Source organism: Macrobrachium rosenbergii, chromosome 30, assembly GCF_040412425.1.
Source record: "Macrobrachium rosenbergii isolate ZJJX-2024 chromosome 30, ASM4041242v1, whole genome shotgun sequence".
Classification (NCBI taxonomy): domain Eukaryota; kingdom Metazoa; phylum Arthropoda; class Malacostraca; order Decapoda; family Palaemonidae; genus Macrobrachium; species Macrobrachium rosenbergii.
In genome coordinates this window covers 26279572-26294504 of record NC_089770.1, presented here as the reverse complement: position 1 = coordinate 26294504, position 14933 = coordinate 26279572, and positions in this window count along the sequence as shown.

Below are 14933 nucleotides of genomic sequence, written 5' to 3'. Positions count from 1 at the left end.
TATATATATATATATATATATATATATATATATATATATAATGTGTGTGTGCACACCAACCAATAAAAACGAGAGTAACAATACGCAAAGAACACAAGAAAGCCCTATCACTGAATGGAAATAAATAAAAAGAATATAAAGGACATAAAATAACATAAATCTGCAATTATATTAACATTTGTATGGAAATGCCAACAAGAATATCAAATGGCAAAAATGTCGAGTTTTATATCGAGAAATTTTGTTACATTATTGCTGATTTTGATTGACAGTTCAGTGAACACCTGTAAAACGTCAAAGCACAAACTCAAACAGCAACAATAAGCAAAAACCCTAATGGAATATCTAAAGCTAAAAACATGGATCCAAAGTTACAAAAAGAAGTCTAAAAACATCCATATAAAAATTTGTAATATAATATACATTATATACACTTTTGCCTGTCCTGGCACTCAGGTACGGCCAATTCTGTCTGCACTAAATATAACAAAATTTGTCGGAATCAGCTTTTCAAAAATATATTCATTCATTTTCACTGCTCAAAGCAATAAACGTACATTGGAAATATTTCTCCTATCTAATTTTCGTTTTTCATTATTCACTTCATAGATTTACCTCATAACTGGTTTGTGAATAAATGAAGGTGCATTTATATCTATAGGAATATTCATATTCGCACAATCACAAGCAACATATATACACAAACATAAACAAATACGCACACAATTATGTCTCGACTTCCCTACACTTTTTAGCATGACGTGCAATTGCGTTATCACCTAAAACTCTGGCCACTGGTTCGAATCCTACAGGATATAAGCTCGCCATGAAACTCCATCTAAAAAGTGCAAGAAAGTCGAGAATTTAACTGGCCACTGTGGCTATTAAAGATAACATATATATATAAATATATATATTACCTGTGTCTCGGTTCTGTAGATGAGTGGTACAACACTGGGCTCGCCACCCATCAGTCAACCCTCTTGATAATGAGTACTAGCGTCAACCGCACTGAGATGAATAAATGTCCTAAAGAAAAGGAATAATAAGACAAATGGAGAAAGAAGAAATGCAAACTGAGAAAAAACAACACAAGGCTAGCAACCTAATCCATAAAAGATTAGCTCAAAACCAGAAGGCTCTGCTCTCCAGAAGCCACCCCTTTTCGAGAGGGGAAAAAGGATCTACAAAGATTTTTACTGATCTGCAAGGATTTCTGACTTGCAAAATAATTCCAACTGGGTTGAAATTCCAGACTGAATATTACACCCACAGACTGCTGAAACAATTTCAGATTTTGAAATTTCATTTCAATACGAATAAATTTAAAAACACGTGCGTCTCTCTCTCTCTCTCTCTCTCTCTCTCTCTCTCTCTCTCTCTCTCTCTCTCTCTCTCTCTCTCTCTCCACCATAAGCCCTTCCCATAACAATGGATGACTCATGTGAGCATTAACCTTTCGATTTTCAAAAAATTCATTTTAGGATGAGGTTGCAAGCACCATGCCATTCTCACACTTCACCTAAACCCACCAATTAAACTACCAGGTACATAATTCCTGTTTTAGTCATTATGAGCAGACTCGTGGGCGTTTCCCCATGTATGCACAAGTCCTGGCTTCTTGCTGATAAGGCAAGTTCGTTATCCACACTGCTACATATATATATTTTGATAATAATATTCAAACACCTCCATCATCATCTACATTATCGTCATAGAGAATAATAATAATAATAATAATAATAATAATAATAATAATAATAATAATAATAATAATAATAATAATAATAACATTTTACATGTTCAAAACTGACATAAACCACCGAGAAATATTGCCCTGGGTAACTCCATTAGCTTTTAGAAAGAAAATCCTACAGTTGCTAGGACGGGAACACAGATATACCAAATCTGAAAGCAGAGGTAGTATATGGCAACCAACCAGAGGAATTCTCCTTCTACGTTTCCAAAACCTCAGAGCAGAAAACATTCAGGAAGTGTATAATTCTGCCAGAGCCTAGGGAAATTGCCATTTGTTATTTTAAAACCTTGGGTGGATCTCAAGTCCAAAAAATAAAGGAAAGCGATAATAATATATCAACGAAATGAAAAAAAAATTTTTGCTCACGTTGGCAAATAACGAAAAAATAAACTCTGGATACGTATTCGGATCCAAAAATTGAGCTAATAAACTCTTCCTTTTAACAAAGTTCATCCCTCCACGACACTTCACTGAAATCCAACAATTAAATTTTCAGATATCTTCTGGACATCCACTCACGCTAAAAAAGCAAAAAAATAAAAAACCGACACGGCTGACGACGTGATCTCCTTCCAACTGTTAAGATGCTAAAGCGAAAAGCTAAATTCTCCTGGTAAAGGAATTTCACAGCTGCAGCTTCCAACTACCTACCTAATCGTCTATGAAATGTGTTTGAGCAGAAACAGCACCGAACACAGGCAATCCAACATCCGCCTCCCCGAGAAGAAACCCTGACTGACAAGTACATCGTCATTGTGAATTAGTACCATATATGCCTCATAGCAGGAACAGAAATGGTTTACCACATAACCTGTAAACGTCAGTCTCGATTTGCCCAGAGGAGCAAAGGCTGGGGTATAAGTAACAGGAGCGAAGCTTGAATCAGTCAGTAGGACTTTATTTCTTCCTGCGGATGATGACCGGACTGTTTTTATTGCAGCTGTCTATTTTTAATGTATCTATCTATCCTACTCGTTCAAAAAATGGGGAATAAAGGGGGGAAAAACCAGAGTGGGAATAGATGAAAGGCAAAAATTGGATGCATATGATCAAAGCGTGAATGAAATAACTGGATATATATTGTTTTTATATTTTTTATTTATATTTTCCTGGAAGCCGATAAGACCAAGTACATGGTTACATTCTCCTATCGAACTCCTAGAAAAAGAATGAAGCTGTATATCCCGAACCACGAAGGATGGAAAAAAGGATTTACCAAGGATAATTTGATACATAAGATGAATAAACTATTCACATGAACTGTCAACGCCTACGGGGATGACTGACTTTCCCCCGAGCTCTAGAACACTAGCGGAAATAATACCCATCCAAAAGAGAGATGATTTAGAAAAGAGAGGTGTGATGAGGAAAGGTTGGAATCTTGTTACATCTGGAAGACTGAATGATTTCCATCCACCTGTCGTCCTGATAAAGGTACGTAGAAAGAGAAAATGGAAAAGAAAGAACCAATGATAACAACACGTTGCATTTTTTCGAGTTTCTAGGAAAGAATGACACAGATGAGTAAAAATTTTAGATTATGTTTATAACGAAGAAATGAGAAATAGCCAGCTGTATAAGTACAGATAAAAAGATAAAACTACCAAATAACCAAGTTAATATATACATATGTAAAGTGGCGATAAATGACAGAAAATGTAAAAGTATCAAAATTCGTAGGCAACTTCTCATTTTCAGTAAAATGACGGAAATGATAGATTAATAATTCTCTTCATCTCCGTTCCCTTACTCGCCGCGATTATTCATTGTCGTAACTGCATTTTCCATAATTAGCAATCTGACATGTTATCAGCACCAATGCCTATTCTATCAGCGTTTTTACTGCAAGGAAAAAGTTCTTTCTGGTATAATATCTACTGCTGCATTAAACTGCCCCTCGATGCTGGAGACTTGTGGCAAAAAATAACAAATATTACATCTAATCATCATGTTAACAAAAATCACTATAATGGTACAGATACAAGCACAATACGGGTAAAATACTTCTATTTAAAACATCTATTAGAGTGTGTTCATAGTGAAGTACAACAAGCACATACCACGTCGGCAACTCATCCCACACACATCACAAACAAGCTAAATACACGTCAATGATTTATTGTTAGTTCTATCCAGTGATCCATACAGTTATCCAGCACTTGCCAAAGGTTCGTTCTCCACTTACGGTCGCTGATTTGTTTTCAACCTGTTTCTCATATGTTTCTGATAAGTTTCTGACCTGTTTTACTAAAGTATGGATGCTCCCTAAATCTGACAATGGGTGCGAGTTAAAATTTAAGAAAAATTAAATAACAAAAATTCTTGTCTAACTAGAATCACTTATTATATATAATGGTGCATACACACTTTAGTAAAACATGTCATCAACACATGTGGGCATCTTACCATATACACATCGCAAACTGGCTGAATATGAATCCACACCGTATATCCAGTGGTCATAAACAGCGCTTCATCCTGTTATTGTCCAGCATTTTAAAAGATTCCCTCTTCACTTACGATCGTTGACTTGTTTTCAACCTTTTTGCTATGTGTATACGATTAGTTACTGACGGGTGTTTAAGTCTTGTGGTACTGTAGTGTGGATGCAGTCTCAAAATGACATAAAGCTCGCTCACATCCAAAAACCTACGATCTCAAAATCTCTCTCTCTCTCTCTCTCTCGTACAGACTATAAAATCTATCACAAACCTATAGTTATTCCTTCTCTCTCTCTCTCTCTCTCTCTCTCTCTCTCTCTCTCTCTCTCTCTCTCACTCACTGTTTCTTTATTCACAATTCAACCTAAGCCCAATACCGTCACATACAATTATCTACTTATCCCTTTCTAAGAATAATAAAGCCATTAAAATGATCCAGTGGGAAAGGATAGTGTATTGCATCCGTTTCTGTCAATGTGTCTCTCAATGCATCCCCCTTAAAGACCCCATTAGGAAGGGGAAAGGACGACCATCTCATTCAAGATCCCCTTAATGATTCCCCCTTTCCATACTTTTATCTATCTATTTCTCAATTTGTTATTGCTTTGGTTTTCTTGGAACACAGACTGAAAATTTCTTGCTTAAATTTATTCTCAAACTTCCGAGTAACACAGATAAACCTACCACCTCAAACTTCTGCTCGGTCAGGCAGAGGAACCAAGATACAGACGCTTCAAGTTAATCGATAAACCAACACCAGTTCCGTCATAAGGTAAATAGGGAGACAGCGCGCAGAGCCAATGTTCCTGTCAGTTGGCGTCACTTATTGAAAGACGCGAACACTGAATTGTTGTGTAAACTGTGCAGCTGTTCTGGTTGCAGCGTCTGTTGCCATTCAATTTAGGTGGTCAGGCAAATAAGGATGTTATGGACGACCAGATACAATGAGGGGTAGGCTTCTTCATTGTTTTTCTAACTGGCACATACAAATGATCAAAGTATATGTACATAAACACGTAATTGTTTTTCTAATTGGCACATACAAATGATCAAAGTATATGTACATAAACACTTATTCGCTGTTTTTCTATTGGCACATACAAATGATCAAAGTATATGTACATAAACACTCCTTCATTGTTTTTCTAATTGGCACAAACAAATGATCAAAGTACAGTATATGTGCATAAAAACTTCATTGTTTTTCTAATAGGCACACAAATGATCAAGTATATGTACACTCGGCAAGAAAAGTGAGGATACAGTTTTTTTAAATCTTCGGACATATATTGCTAATGAGACACCTGGCAACTTTAGAAAGGGGAGGAGCTTCAGTCTTATTGTGTGTGTTTTTTGCTTGACCTCCTATAACTTTCAATCATATTCTACGGTTCTGAAATCATTGATACTTGAATGCAGTAGTAAGCTTTACAGTATTCGTTCAAGTTGTAATTTGCAGCGACAGTTCTGAGCAAAATAAACATTTTTCCACATAACCTACGAAGTAACCTTGCACATATGAATTTATGACACCACAATGAACGGAATGCTTGCATAATCGGAAACGCGATCTTCCATAATGAAATCAAGAGTTAAATTTGAGCAATGTCCAACGAAAAACTTGGGGAACAATAAAGGAACGAATGCAATGTTTGTGAGAGAGAGAGAGAGAGAGAGAGAGAGAGAGAGAGAGAGAGAGAGAGAGAGAGAGAGTTGCTGTTATGTAAGCCTAGGCCTATATGTAGAACAACTCATTTCATTATTTTTTTTCTTTTAGAGATTGAGCGATACTATACTTGTACAGTATGTTTTAGCAATGGAGAGAGAGAGAGAGAGAGAGAGAGAGAGAGAGAGAGAGAGAGAGAGAGAGAGAGAGAGAGAGAGAGAGTTGCTGTTGTGTAAGCCTAGGCCTACATGTAGAGCTACTCGTTTCATTATTTTTTTGTTTTAGAAATTGAGTGATACTATATTTGTACAGTATGTTTTAGCAATGGAGAGAGAGAGACTATGGCAACGTTAAGAAACATCCAGTTACTTGTGTTTTCCCGCCGACGTTATCGCGGTATTCCGCACATCATAGAGAACGCTCTTGCGGATTTAAATAGATTGGGTCAACCTGCCCTAGCTGTCACAACATTTGCTGCCATTAATTCCAGCTGACCTTTAACACCGTGAAATACAAATATGAATCTGTAAAAATTAAAGAAATTATCATTACCTCGTAGGATGATGCAATAATAAACCTGTTCATAACGGAAAACGAGTAAATATTGCCGTTCTGATAAACAGTACTACACCGAGATATCCACACACTATCTTTTAGATCTCTATGAACGAAGTCATCTGAGAAATTCTGATTACTTCGGACATGCATGGTGTTTTTAAGTATCTGAACGTTTGTGTTTTGCAGATTTAACATATATGATATAATTTGCATTGTATTTTCATATTCAAGAGTAAATTTACCGAGATTATGTGTTTTCTGTAAGAAAAAAATTAAAATTCGATGAACGAAATCTAAAGAAAACTGTATCTTCACTTTTCTTGCCGAGTGTACATAAACAGAACAGAAGCCAGAAATAGCACGGCGGTAGCTGACTGGCGCTAAAGACACAGCTCCCTAAAACTCACATCAACGTTAGTATCATATTGTCCCATGGGTAGGGAATAAATATTAATGAATGTCTTCTGGCAGCGTGCCTGACGCACCTCAACAGAATCTCGATGTCACCGCTATGCAAAGTGAGTAACGCCCAAGTAATTCTTAAATCATAGGCATTAAAGGTAAAAGCTAAAGTTTTCTCTTGAACTACAGGCTGTGGGAGATACTACAGTAAAACAGATTACCAGTCGATCTTGGTATAAAATAACTGTATCTAATCTGCCATGATAACCTTTCCCAGTGAGTCTAAAAATAAGGAAAAAACGTATTCGTGACGAGTCAGTATATATATATATATATATATATATATATATATATATATATATATATATATATATATATATATATATATATAATCCTATTAACACGTGCTTTGTTAACACACATTAATACAGGCGAAATCATGCGAGACTGGTTGTAGGTCTTGACAGGTTTCGACTTTATTTCTAAGCCATTAACGAAGACTGATAAATAATGATAGAAATCACAATATACAGGGTGTTCATAAAATCAGAGTGCAATTTAAACACTTGTAGCTTCGTAACTGTACATGATAGAACTAATCTGTAAAAAGGATACGAAAGCTTGATGTCTCTAGTTTTTCTGTTCTTCTGAAGTTTTATTTATTGTTTGTTTTATCAAATAATTTTCACAATTTCTGAAACTTCTTTTTCAGAACTGCTGCTGATGCAAGGCTTCACTAGAAGAGAAAGTAAACTGCGTTCTTTGGATGGCTGAGCTAAAATGTACTGTTGCTGTCCAAAGAAGGTTTACAACTCTGTATCCCACACCTGACAGGTGTCAAAGGGGTAGGGCGACAAAACTCATTAGCGCTAGGGCCCGTACTTTGTTTACAAAAATGAGAATCCTTTTCCCATACATATATAGCCTACGACCTTGCTTAAAATTTAAACATTTTACAAATTTATTTTGAAGTTATAGGATCTAGTTTATATATGCCTGGACCGATATTCGTCTGATGACAATAACTTTTGTTCATACAACTAGTTCCAATGATAGTCCTTTTCAGTGTATTATTTGAACTGGCTATCTTTTTTGCCCCTACCTACTTCACTGTATAACTGTTCTCACTGACATGTACAAAAATTCCACTGTCCACTTTTTTTATGCTGTTCTATTCTCTTCTCCAATGCTTTACCAGTTTGGCCACTATAAAAGTGATTACAAGACTTACTTGGAATTTTACAGACACATCCTTTGGTATTGTTGGAAGAGTTTTTAATCTATAAGCACGGTTCATTGCTTTAGTGCTCTTAAACGCTACATTAACTCCAAAATTCTTTAGAAGATGGGGGATATCTTTCATATTATTATTACTATTATTATTATTATTATTATTATTATTATTATTATTATTATTTGGTAGTACCAAAAAGTTTTTGTTGTAAGTTTCATTTTTATTTTGATAGGAGTCTCATTTGCCGATTCTATTTTGCATTGTCTAATGCACAGGATATTTCAGTTTATTGTCTGTATTCCTAATCTTATCTATGTTATCATCTTCAATAAGTTGTAACGGGTTGTTTTTAGTATTCCAGTTTCTCGCCGGCAACATTCACTTTCCAAATAATTCAATATTCTTAACATGGTCTTCAATTCACAGTAAACACAAATCTCTCAAGACTTCTCAGGTGTAATAAAATTGTTTTTTTCTTTCAATATTCTTCTTACCATACACTACTGGCTGGCTGTCACTATGCAACATTTAACTAATGCATAAAATAGGTAACTCTTTGAAGATGGGTAACAGTAGAATTCCTCGGAACCGGACGTCAACAACACCATGTTACTGAAGCGTAGGAAACACGTAATCCCCAACACCCGCCCCCAACAAAATAAACACCCTCCTCTAGCGATTCATGAAAAAAAAAAAAACTCATTTTGGTTGAGGGAACTGTTGCAAAAGTATCGTGTAACATGTAGACAGGGTTTTTCTCATACAGTTGTATCAAAGATTAATATCGCATTTTTCTCTCTCTCTCTCTCTCTCTCTCTCTCTCTCTCTCTCTCTCTCTCTCTCTGTTTCAATACCCTGTTGTTCATTCAAGTTTAAGGATACGAACGTCATTAGCTGTCTAACCTTTATTCATCAAAGAATTCCTTTTATTTTTTGGGTGGACTCTCTTTCGCCATTACTTTTCCTTATGCCTGAGTTGCCAGCAATAGGATGTTGTCGCCATAAGTGTGACTGGTGTTACCTAAGAGGTGTTAAAAGGTTTGATGTCACCTTTCTTACAGGTAAATATTCATCGGCGATTTTAAAAACGCGAGTCTTTTTTTCCCCATTACTACCGTTACTTCCATTATCACTGATTTAGCCAGAAGGAAATATAATATTCAGCAAGTTTCCATCGACTACGGAAAAGATAGCGAAGAAAATAAGGGTAAAATATAATAAATAACAAGAATCTAAGGACAATCGATAAACATATAGCTGCTAAATCAAATACCTGAGTAAACACACTAAGGAAATCAAGGAGGGAGAGAAAACTGCATGTGAAGGCGGCTTCAAGACGGGAAACGTGGAGACCCATAGTTCACAGGTGTGTATATGTATATATATATATATATATATATATATATATATATATATATATATATATATATATATATATATATATATATATATATATATATATATGTATATAATATATATAATTTACGCATGTATGTTTGTGCGAGTGTCAGTGTTTGGACGCGTCCTCTATTCCATCTACAGACTCATTACGATCGAGAACTCAGTCGGGACAAAGAAGCAGTGACTCAAATGTTTTCATATTTTTGCCGGGAGGAAACCCGCCTCAGAGATGACATTTCTTTACAGTTAGTGATGACAACGTTTGTTGTCGATAACTCGTTCTGGTGATAGAAATTCATTTCACGCTGTAATGTGGTTCGGATTCCACAATAAGCTGTAGGTCCCGTTGCTAGGTAACCAATTGGTTCTTTGCCACGTAAAATAAGTCTAATCCTTCGGGCCAGCCCTAGTAGAGCTGTTAATCAGTTCAGTGGTCTGGTTAAACTAAGGTATACTTCATGTCGCTTAATATGACAGTTTCCCCCCCCCCCACCTCTTATGAGTGTTATGACAGTGCTAATACAGATTTCCTTATATTTCTCAACAAATATATCTATAAGAAGACAAGGGAATTTGTTAAGTTTAGCATCCTCCGACCAAAATTAAACAGTGGAAAAAGCAGCACGGACGAATATTTGGCTGCTTTTATCTATTTGACTGCAAGGAAATATTTTATATAAATTAAAATATTTCTCCTAAACATATCATAAATGAGGCAGCACCGCCAACGAAGCAATTCAGAAATGATAATTTGTGAACGATAATATATACATATGTTTTTGTTCGTGGAGGTAGTATGTGTGAGTGTGAGTGTGTGTGTGTGTGTGTGTGTGTGTATATATATATATATATATATATATATATATATATATATATATATATATATAGAGAGAGAGAGAGAGAGAGAGAGAGAGAGAGAGAGAGAGAGAGAGAGAGAGAGAGAGAGAGAGAGAGAGAGAGAGGTATAGCTCCCAGAGCCAAAACATATAAGTGTGTGGGGCTGTCAACCTCATCCCTAGGGACATAATGAGAATCCAAAGTGGTGTACCCTCTTCAAAGTGTGAACAGTCACATTTTGAAAAGAAAAATTTGCGCTTGCGTATGAATAGTTTTCATTCTTAAACTGTTTCCCTAAAAAAACGTTAATCAATGCCATGTTCAACTTTTACAAGCAAAATTCCCGACCATAAATACGCATCAATGCTTCATCAAACCCAGTTCCTCTAACTCATAATATATCAAAGCCCTTCTCTTCCAATTCATGTCAACTAATTTCCACATGGTGCAGTTCTAAACAGCACTGATTTGGAAAGAAACATTTTTCAGAGTGGAATGCCCATACTTGGTAAAAACAAAAAACACAAAATAAATAAACAAAAAAGACAATTATAAATTGACAAATAAAGAAATTCATCCGCTTAGGAGCATCTGTCAAAGTGTGGATGCTGATGGTCTTCCAACCGGGTATCAGTCACAGCTTCCTGAGGCATAAACTCTATTAGCACTAATGGAAGTTCCATATTGAAACAGATCACAGCGTTTGAAATATGGCTTAACAGGTATCCTGTGAGGTGAAGATCTCACTAAAAGCTGACACTGTTCCGGTAAAAAAGATACAATAGCTTCTAGCAATTGTGTCTAACAGATGCTGCTGACTTCAAGAAACAGAAAAAATTTGAAGGGCGAAATTCTGAGTTCCCCATCCATTCAGAAATGAAGGAAACTCCACAGCTCAGTAGCGGAGGCGGCTAATTAAATGAGCAAATGTGCAATCATATTTCCCTTAATATATATATTTATTTTTTCATGCACGCATGAATGGCGTATGTGCCCAAGCATGTCTGTATACTTAAATGCATATGCACACATGATCTTATATACAAGTATTTTGTTGAAAGTGTGACCATGCACACCGATGTGCACACAGCCTCAACATGTGTAAGTATGTGTTTATGCATCTTCACGTATATATGCAAGGGTATTCGCAAATCCCTGAATGAGCCATAACTTTTAACCCATGAATAGAACAATCAAACAACGGTTGCATGCGAAATATTCCAAATGAACGCTTATTCCTTTGTACATTAAAATCGGATGAATATTTTTGCAAAAGTTTATTTCAACAAAATGTATTTAGTGCAATAGATTCAGGCGTGTTTGAATGGTAGTATAAATTTTTAAAAAATGATGGATTTCTTTCCAATTTTTTTTTTTATCTGAATGGTCATGTTGTTCTTGATATTAAAATTCGGGACTTGATCGTTTACATTTTAATCCTTTACTAATAAATTTTTATTTTCTAAAACCAAAATCCTACTATTCAATAGGTAGTTAAAGGGTGGTCTGATCTCAAACGAAGCTGATTTCAGGTACATTAAAATACTGTTGTTGGTCATTTTTTTGTCAGTAAAGATAAAGATAAACATAAAGCCAACATTTATTACATTTTGCACACCGGAAAAATGTCACCCAGTTTCCATAATCCACATGCATTTCTTATAGACAACTTCTGAGTAAGAAACAGCGTGGAGATTTCACACAATTTACCCCCGCAGGGGGGCTAGTGCCGTCAGTACACCTCATGTGTGCACTATAGGCATTACTTAATGTTCTTTGCAGCGTGCCTTCGGCCCCATGCTGCAACCCCTTTCGTTCCTTTTACTGTACCTCCTTTCATATTGTCATTCTTCCATCTTACTTTCCACCCTCTCCTAAAAATTGATTCATAGTGCAACTGCGAGATTTTCCTCCGTTGCACCTTTCAAACTTTTTACTGTCACTTTCCGTTTTAGCACTGAATGACCTCAAGGGTCCCATTGCTTGGCCTTTGGCCTAAATTCTATATTCAATCAATCAATCACACAGTTTACTTCTGATTACAAAATAGCACCAACAACTAATGCGTAATTCTAGAACCCAAATTAATTTATGAAAAGGTTTTAAAAACTTCACTGGTACACTCTGATATGGCTCGGCTCCACATGTCAGTGAGTGTTTATCACTCCTGATATTTAATGGTTAGAGTGCCAGATAGTCTTTCATGCAAAGTCTGTCTGATAAATGACCCCGTCTCTTACTTCCGACTCTGTAGTAAGGTTGGCGCAGACTACTCCCATTTCAGATATTATTCTGGTCATTTCCCACGGGAGGTTTATGAATACCACAAACTCGAAGATTTTGATTTTTATGAAGTTTAAGCTATCATGCCAACACTGCGGACCTTCTGCCCATTCAGTGCTTGAGAGCTTATGGCAGTGAAAAGAAGAGAGTTGGAGTGGTTAGACACCAAGATAAAAAGATGCAATGTAACTGGAAAAAAAAACCACTCTGTCGCTCGATCTGGCTAATGAAATCCAGATCTTAATAAATGAACCCAACTCCGTCCTTTTTAATGCCGTCACTGTTTCCACTCGCTCTATGGAGTTACGAGAATATCCTCTAAAATTACTAATTCTGAAAAATCACCAGAAACAACACTGGCTGAAATAAGGTTCTGTTTACAAACCCTGAGCCCTGTTTTTATCTTTCTCTTTCTTATTTTCCATAATATCCCTAGCTGAGAGAGAGAGAGAGAGAGAGAGAGAGAGAGAGAGAGAGAGAGAGAGAATCAAAAGCTCTCACAATCAACAAGACCTTCCTTATTTTTACACAGTCATAGTACTTCTAAAACTTTCCTCTTCCTTTAATCATGCTGCAAGAGAGAGAGAGAGAGAGAGAGAGAGAGAGAGTGTGTTTTCACTGCGCAAAGATAACAGTGCGAGAGAAAAAACCTAAAAAAAAAAACAGGTCTCCCACTCGGTTGGCTCACGCAAGGATGAGTTCCCAAACAGTATCCCAAACACAAACAAAACGCAAACGAAACAAACACAAATTATCAGTCCGAATTACAGTGAGGTGGATTTGCGCCGTTTCTCGAAATCGCACCTGAGCTTCTTTCTTATACTGTCCTCAGGGAATGTGGAATTTCTTTGCTTCTGAGTTTTTACTTTCACTACTCCTTGAGTAATTAAATTCAATTTCCAGTAGAAATTTACTGCATTTCTTGAAGTAGAATTATTATTATTATTATTATTATTATTATTATTATTATTATTATTATTACAATATAAAATGTGTATAAATGGTTTATTATTATTATTATTATTATATTATTATTATTATTATTATTATTATTATTATTATTATTATTATTATTATTATTATTATTATTACAATATAAAACTGTGCATAAATGGTTATCAATATTATTATTATTATTATTATTATTATTATTATTATTATTATTATTATTATTATTATTATTATTATTAGATATAATGATGTTGCTATCCAGGGGCTCACGGAATAAAAACTATTTACATGAAAAAAAAAAATACAAATAAGAAGACAATAAAATCAAACAATATAAGTAAAAAAATTGAAAAAATAATAACTGAAAGATTTTATTTACTCAGCAGAGACGAACTAAGCTCGAACGACTTTCATGAGTTTCCCTCGTTCATACAATTCCCTTTAATTTCCCTCAATACTCATAACGAAGTTCTGACATATAAGGAGAGAGCTGCGCCGAGTAATAGCTGTCGAAGGCCCGTTGGCCACAGGGATAATGGTGTTACGGAATTCCATTTGTATGGGAAATGTACAGTAGCAAATGGGTTCGTGAAGGGTGATACGTCTAATGAATCCACTGTTGAAATGCCACGGTTATGGGTATATATATATATATATATATATATATATATATATATATATATATATATATATATATATATATATATATATATATATATATATATATCTTTATATATATTATATACATATATATATGAAGATAAAAAGGCCCATAAAACACTATTTGAACGTTGCATAATATATATATATATATATACATATATATATATATATATATATATATATATATATATATATATATATATATATATATATAATTGCCCCCTCGCCCCCATGCGACGCAAGTAGCCTCAAATCCTTCCAGTGCTTTCACTCCCACAAATCTCCACCTCCCGTTCTGCAGTATCATATTCCGTGTGTCCAGAATCTCCCTGAGGTGGCAAGAAGGACATGGCCATGCCGTTTCCATCTCCCCTCCATCATTACAACATCTACTGCCGTGATTTCACTCACATCATTTCTCACGCTATCTTAACATTTGACATCTAATATTCTTCCTCAAGCTTTATTCTCAAATCGATAACAAGAGGACCTGTATTGGATATCATTGTAAATATATTCTAAAAACTCGAGCTCAATAATGTTTCTTTCATATCTAGTTTTATTTCATCATTTTAAACACATTCCCACCTGGATTATCATGACTTCCATCACTTTATGTATATATATATATATATATATATATATATATATATATATATATATATATATATATATATATATATATATGTGTGTGTGTGTGTGTGTGTGTGTGTAATATATATATATATATATATATGT